The following is a 7,791-nucleotide window of genomic DNA, read 5'->3' as shown; positions in this document are numbered from 1 at the left end:
ATACGATTGATGATGATGATGATGACGATGATGATGACTCCGCGGCCCGGGCTCCATCCACTAAGCCATGCTGCGGAATCCTCCCCATCTTGCCAATTGGCCAGGCTAGGGAGGGCTCTCCCGATTTTCCAAACCGGCACGAAATCCCACCGCCTCCAGGAAGTTCCCCAAACCGTTTCCCTCTCATCATCATCAATCGTATTTATTGAGCGCTTACTGTGTGCCGAGCACTGTACTAAGCGCTTGGGAAGTACAAGTCGGCAACATATAGAGACGGTCCCTACCCAACAGTGGGCTCACAGTCTAAAAGGCCTCTCCCCAGGCCCCTTTGGGATTTCTTATTTTACAAACACTGGCCAAGCACTTGCTTCTCCATCATTGCAGTCTCTTTTCAGTCCATCGGCTGATCGTATTTACTGGGTACAGAGCACTGTACTAAGCAGTCGGGGGAGGGTCTTGTCTTACGCCGTCGGGTCGTCTCCGTCCCGTAGCGATTCCATGGACGCGTCTCTCCCCGAAGGCCCCGCCTCCTCGTTCTGGTAGTGGATCCACAGAGTTTTCTTGGGAAAAACGTGGAAGTTTTTTACCATCGCCGCCTTCCGTGCAGTCAGCTTGAGCCTCGGCCCTCGACTCTCCCACGCCGCTACTGCCCGGCATGGGGGAGTTTCGCCTTGTAGCAGATTGCCTGACGCTCGCTAGCTACTGCCCGGGCTACAAATTCATTCATTTAATCGTATTTATTGAGGGCTTACTGTGTGCAGAGCACTGTACTAGGCGCTCGGGAAGAACGAGTTTGCAACATATGGAGACGGTCCCTACCCAACAGCCGACAGCGGGCTCACGGTCTAGAAGGGGGAGACGGACAACAAAACAAAAGAAGTAGATAGGTGTCACTACTAATAATAATTATTATTATTACGAATGGACTGGACAGGCCTCTGCTTGTCTCTCCCTCCCGTAGCCGAGGCTGGTAGAGGACTGGAAACTCTCCAGGTGCCATCCTGAGAGGGGAATCGGGAGAGTCCAGTAGAACAATAGAAGCGGCATGGCTCAGTGGAAAGAGCCCGGGCTTTGGAGTCAGAAGCGCTTAGTACAGTGCTCTGCACACAGTAAGCGCTCAGTAAATACGACTGATGATGATGAAGGTCGGGGGTTCGAATCTCGGCTCCGCCACCTGTCTGCTGGGTGACCTTGGGCAAGTCACTTCACTGCTCTGAGCCTCGGTTACCTCATCTGTAAAATGGGGATTGACTGGGAGCCCCACGTGGGACGACTTGATCACCTTGTATCCTCCCCAGCGCTTAGAACAGTGCTTTGCACATAGTAAGCGCTTAACAAATGCCATTTAAAAAAAAAAATAGATCAGACACATTCCCTGCCCGCAACAAGCTGACAGTCTAGAGGCGGAGACAGACATCAGTATATCCTTGCCTCCATTCTTTTATGTCGGTCTCCATGCTGGACAAATTCCTCTAGGGCGGGAATCTTGTCTTTGCACTGTTGTGGCTTTCCAAGCGCTAATTCAGTCAATCCGAGGAATTTATTGAGCATTTACGGCGTGCAGGACACCGTCTTAAGCACTTGGGAGAGTACAATGCAACAGAGTTGGTAGACAACCCCTGTCCATCAAGCAACTTGAATCTCATGGGGGAGGCAGACTTTAAAATAAATTACAGGTGGGGGACGAAGCAGAGTATAAATCAATCAATCAATCAATCGTATTTATTGCTCTGCACATAGTAAGCGCTCAATAAATACGATTGATTGATTGATTGATTTATTGAGTGCTTACTGTGTGCAGAGCACTGTACTAAGCACTTGGGAAATACAAGCTGGCAACGTATAGAGACGGTCCCTACCCAACAGTGGGCTCACAGTCTAGAATCAATCAATCAATCAATCAATCGTATTTATTGAGCGCTTACTATGTGCAGAGCACTGTACTAAGCGCTTGGGAAGTACAAATTGGCAACACATAGAGACAGTCCCTACCCAACAGTGGGCTCACAGTCTAAAAGGGGGAGACAGAGAACAGAACCAAACATACCAACAAAATAAAATAAATAGGATAGAAATGTAGAAGGGGGAGACGGAGAACAAAATCAAACATACTAACAAAATAAAATAAATAGAATAAAATAAAGGACTGTAGGGCTGGGGGTGAGATAAGTATCAGAGGCGGAGACTTGCCCGAGGTCACACAGCAGACAAGGGATGGAGGTGGGATTTGAACCCAGGTCCTTCTGAGACCCGGGCCCGTGATCTAGCCACCAGGCCACGGGTCTAGAGGCGTGACGGTAGAACCAGTAGGATCTGGGGGTTGACCAAATGTGTGCATGAATTGAGAGTCGTTGAGGATAAGGCCAAGGGTATCGGCTTGTGACGCAGGATGGTGGTTTTGTCTACAGTGATGGGAAACTTGGGAGGCGAGGACGGGTTGCGAGTGAGAAGATGAGCTCTGTTTTGGACGTGTTAAGTTGGAGGCGTCCAAGTAGAGATGTCCTGAAGGGAGGGGGGAATGCGAGACTGCAGGGAGGAACTGTGAGCCCACTGTTGGGTAGGGACTGTCTCTATATGTTGCCAGCTTGTACTTCCCAAGCGCTTAGTACAGTGCTCTGCACACAGTAAGCGCTCAATAAATACGATTGATTGATTGATTGATTGAGAAAGGTCAGGGCTGGAGGTGGAGATTTGGATGTCATCTGGATGTCATCTGCAGAGAGGTGGGAGTCGAAGCCGTGGGAGCCAATGAGTTCTCCAAGGGAGTGAGTGGAGATGGAGACTAGAAGGGGACCCAGAACTGAACCTTGAGGGTCCCCCACAGTTAGGGGGTGGGAGGCAGGGGAGGAGCCCATGAAGAAGACTGAGAACGAACGGCCTCTCCGACTTTCCCGTCGCTGTAGACGGCACTACCATCCTTCCCGTCTCACAAGCCCGCAACCTTGGTGTCATCCTCGACTCCGCTCTCTCAATCAATCAATCAGTCGTATTTATTGAGCACTTACTGTGTGCAGAGCACTGTACTAAGCGCTTGGGAAGTACAAGTTGGCAACATATAGAGACAGTCCCTACCCAGCAGTGGGCTCACAGTCTAAAAAGGGGGAGACAGAGAACAAAACCAAACATACTAACAAAATAAAATAGACTAGATATGTACAAGTAAAATAAATAGAGTAATAAATATGTACAAACATATATACATATATACAGGTGCTGTGGGGAAGGGAAGGAGGTACGATGTGGGGGATGGAGAGGGGGATGACGAAGGGGCTCAGTGTGGGAAGGCCTCCTGGAGGAGGTGAGCTCTCAGTAGGGCCTTGAAGGGAGGAAGAGAGCTAGCTTGGCGGGTGGGCAGAGGGAGCAGGGCATTCCAGGCCCGGGCGAGGACGTGGGCCAGAGGTCGACGGCGGGACAGGCGAGAGCGAGGTACGGTGAGGAGATTAGCGGCGGAGGAGCGGAGGGTGCGCGCTGGGCTGGAGAAGGAGAGAAGGGAGGTGAGGGAGGAGGGGGCGAGGGGATGGACAGCCTGGAAGCCCAGGGTGAGGAGCTCTTTCGTTCACCCATCACATCCAATCCGTCACCAAAACCTGCCGGTCTCACCTCTGCAACATCGCCAAGATCCACCCCTTCCTCTCCATCCAAACTGCTACCCTGCTCGTTCAGTCTCTCATCCCATCCCGAGTGGATGACTGCATCAGCCTCCTCTCTGATCTCCCATCCTCCTGTCTCTCCCCACTTCAGTCAATACTTCATGCCGCTGCCCGGATCATCTCTGTGCAGAAACGCTCTGGGCATGTCACTCCCCTCCTCACAAATCTCCAGTGGCTGTCAGTCTACCTATGCAAAACTCCTCACCCTGGGCTTCCAGGCTGTCCATCCATCCCCTCGCCCCCTCCTACCTCCCCTCCCTTCTCTCCTTCTCCAGCCCAGCCCGCACCCTCCGCTCCTCTGCCGCTAATCTCCTCACCGTACCTCCTTCTCACCCATCCCACCGTCGACCCCAGACCCACGTCATCCCCCGGGCCCGGAATGCCCCCAATCCCTCTGCCCATCCCCCAAGCTCGCTCTCTTCCTCCCTTCAAAGCTCTACTGAGAGCTCACCTCCTCCGGGAGGCCTTCCCAGACTGAGCCCCCTCCCTCCTCTCCCCCTCCCCATCTCCCCCCGCCCTACCTCCTTCCCCTCCCCACAGCACCTGTATATATGTTTGTACAGATTTATTACTCTATTTTCCTTCTACATATTTACTATTCTATTTATTTTGTTAATGATGTGCATCTAGCTTTATTTCTAAGCGTTTAGTACAGTGCTCTGCACACAGTAAGCACTCAATAAATACGATTGATTGATTGATTTCTATTTATTCTGATGACTTGACACCTGTCCACATGTTTTGTTTTGTTGTCTGTCTCCCCCTTCTAGACCGTGAGCCCGTTGTTGGGTAGGGACCGTCTCTCTAGGTTGCCAACTTGTACTTCCCAAGCACTTAGTACAGTGTTCTGCGCACAGTAAGCAGTCAATAAATACGATTGAATGAATGAATGAAAAAACCAGGAGAGGACAGTGTCGGTGAAGCCAAGGTAGGATAACGTCTCCAGAAGGGGATGGTCCACAGTGTAGGGTAGGGTTTGTCTCTATCCGTTGCCGAATTGTACTTTCCAAGTGCTTACTACAGTGCTGTGCACACGGTAAGTGCTCAATAAATACGATTGAATGAATGCATGACTGAAGTTGGAGGAGAACGCTTTAGTTTGCAAAGACAACCAGGTGAACTGCCTTGCTCAGCCACAACCAGGAGAGTGAAATTGAAGAGAAAGGAAACATTTTCCCCCAGCCTCCTGGCCTCGGAGAAGCAGCATGACCCAAAGAACAAGACAGTAATAATAATAATGGCATTTATTAAGCGCTTACTATGTGCAAAGCGCTGTTCTAAGCACTGGGGAGGTTACAGGGTGATCAGGTTGTCCCACGGGGGGCTCACAGTCTTCATCCCCATTTTACAGATGAGACAACTGAGGCCCGGAGAAGTGAAGTGACTTGCCCAAAGTCACACAGCTGACAATCGGCGGAGCCGGGATTTGAACCCCTGACCTCTGACTCCATTGCCCGTGCTCTTTCCACTGAGCCACGCTGCTTCTCAAGCGCGTTATGGGCATGGCTCATGCCTGTTTATTGTATTGTACTCTTCCGAGCGTTTAGTACAGTGCTCTGCACGCAGGAAGCGCTCAATAAATACCACTGAATGAACGGTGTTAAGACCCCAGTCCTGGGTGTCAGAGGACCTGGGTTTTCATCCCAGCTCCACTGCCACTTGTCTGCTGCGGGACCTCAGGCGAGTCACTTCACTTCTCTGTGCCTCAGTTCCCTCATCTGTAAAATGGGGATTAAGACCGTGAGCCCTATGTGGAAGAGGGGCTATGTTCAATCCGATTATATTGTATCGACTTGACAGCCTAAGACCAGACCCTATAATAATAATAATAATAATAGTAATGGTGTCATTTATTAAGTGCTTACTACGTGCAAAGCACTGTTCTAAATGCTGGGGAGGATACAAGGTGATCGGGTTGTCCCACGGCGGGGGGGGGGCTCAGTCTTCATCCCCATTTTACAGATGAGGGAACTGAGGCGCAGAGAAGTGAATCAATCAATCAATCAATCGTATTTATTGAGCGCTTACTGTGTGCAGAGCACTGGACTAAGCGCTTGGGAAGTACAAGTTGGCAACGTATAGAGACGGTCCCTACCCAACAGTGGACTCACAGTCTAAAAGTAGATCAGTTATAAGTGAAATAATCTAATTTTTAAGGGAGGGCATTCCATCGCCAACTTCCAAGCGAAATTATTTATACCGAAGCTACTTACAGCAAGTCAGCCTGTGTTTGGGAATCCTTGTATTAGGATGTGGGCCTATTGTGAAAATCCGAGTGGGGCCTAGGGCATCTAAAGGCTTATTTGGCAGATCTGTGGTTTTTTTTCCATAATGATGGCATTTATTAAGCGCTTACTATGTGCAAAGCACTGTTTTAAGCGTTGGGGAGCTCACAAGGTGATGAGGTTGTCCCACGTGGGGCTCACAGTCTTCATCCCCATTTTACAGATGAGGAAACTGAGGCCCAGAGAAGTGACTTGCCCAAAGTCACCCAGCTGACAATAATAATAATAATAATAATAATGGCATTTGTTAAGCGCTTACTATGTGCAAAGCACTGTTCTAAGCGCTGGGGAGAATACAGTGTGATCAAGTTGTCCCACGTGGGCCTCACAGTTTTAATCCCCATTTTTTACAGATGAGGGAACTGAGGCTCAGAGAAGTTAAGTGACTTGCCCAAGGTCACACAGCAGACTTGTGGTGGAGCCGGGATTCGAACCCATGACCTCTGACTCCAAAGCCGGGATTTGAACCCACGACCTCTGACTCCAAAGCCCGGGCTCTTTCCACTGAGCCACGCGGCTTCTCGTGGGTTTTTTTTCCATAGTTCTAAAGCAAAAGCAGACGGCTTTTTCGCATACTCCGTGAATGTGATTTTGGGCTGGGCTTTAAAGAGATCGGCAGGGGACAGCTGGGAGTGAAGCGACCTGCCCAAAGTCACACAGCTGACAATTGGCGGAGCTGGAATTTGAACCCATTCATTCATTCAATCAATCGTATTTATTGAGCGCTTACTGTGCACAGAGCACTGTACTAAGCGCTTGGGAAGTCCAAGTTGGCAACATCTAGAGACGGTCCCTACCCAACACGGGCTCACAGTCTAGAAGACTGTCTAGAACCCATGACCTCTGACTCCAAAGCCTGTGCTCTTTCCACTGAGCCGCACTGCAGCGCCTATTTTATTTTACTTGTACATATCTATTCTGTTTATTTTATTCTGTTAGTACGTTTGGTTTTGCTCTCCGTCTCCCCCGTTTAGACTGTGAGCCCACTGTTGGGTAGGGACTGTCTCTATATGTTGCCAACTTGGACTTCCCAAGCGCTTAGTCCAGTGCTCTGCACACAGTAAGCGCTCAATAAATACGATTGATTGATTGATTGATAGTACTTTGGAAGTGCCTAACAAATCCCATTCACAAATCTCTTCCTCCCTTCAAGGCCCTACTGAGAGCTCACCTCCTCCAGGAGGCCTTCCCAGACTGAGCCCCTTCCTTCCTCACCCCCTCCTCCCCCCTCCATCCCCCCCATCTTACCTCCTTCCCTTCCCCACAGCACCTGTATAGATGTAGATATGTTTGTACAGATTTATTACTCTATTTATTTATTTTACTTGTACATATCTATTCTATTTATTTTATTTTGTTAGTACGTTTGGTTTTGTTCTCTGTCTCCCCCTTTTAGACTGTGAGCCCACTGTTGGGTAGGGACCGTCTCTATATGTTGCCAACTTGGACTTCCCAAGCGCTTAGTACAGTGCTCTGCACACAGTAAGCGCTCAATAAATACGATTGATTGATTGATAGTACTTTGGAAGTGCCTAACAAATCCCATTAAAAAAGAATTGCGGAGAGGGGGCAGTAGGATTAAGGAAGCTTTAGATGGACTTCTAGACTGTGAGCCCGTTGTTGGGGAGGGACCATCTCCATATGTTGCCGACTTGTACTTCCCAAGCGCTTAGTACAGTGCCCTGCACACAGTAAGCGCTCAATAAATACAATTGATTGATTGATTGAATAAATACGATTGAATGAATGAATTTGCAGGTGATGGCATAGAGAAGCAGCGTGGCTCAGTGGAAAGAGCCCCGGCTTGGGAGTCAGAGGTCATGGGTTCTAATCATCATCAATCGTATTTATTTATT

This window comes from Tachyglossus aculeatus, chromosome 2 (assembly GCF_015852505.1).
Source record: "Tachyglossus aculeatus isolate mTacAcu1 chromosome 2, mTacAcu1.pri, whole genome shotgun sequence".
Taxonomy (NCBI): Eukaryota; Metazoa; Chordata; class Mammalia; order Monotremata; family Tachyglossidae; genus Tachyglossus; species Tachyglossus aculeatus.
Note: the sequence above shows the minus strand (reverse complement) of the source record.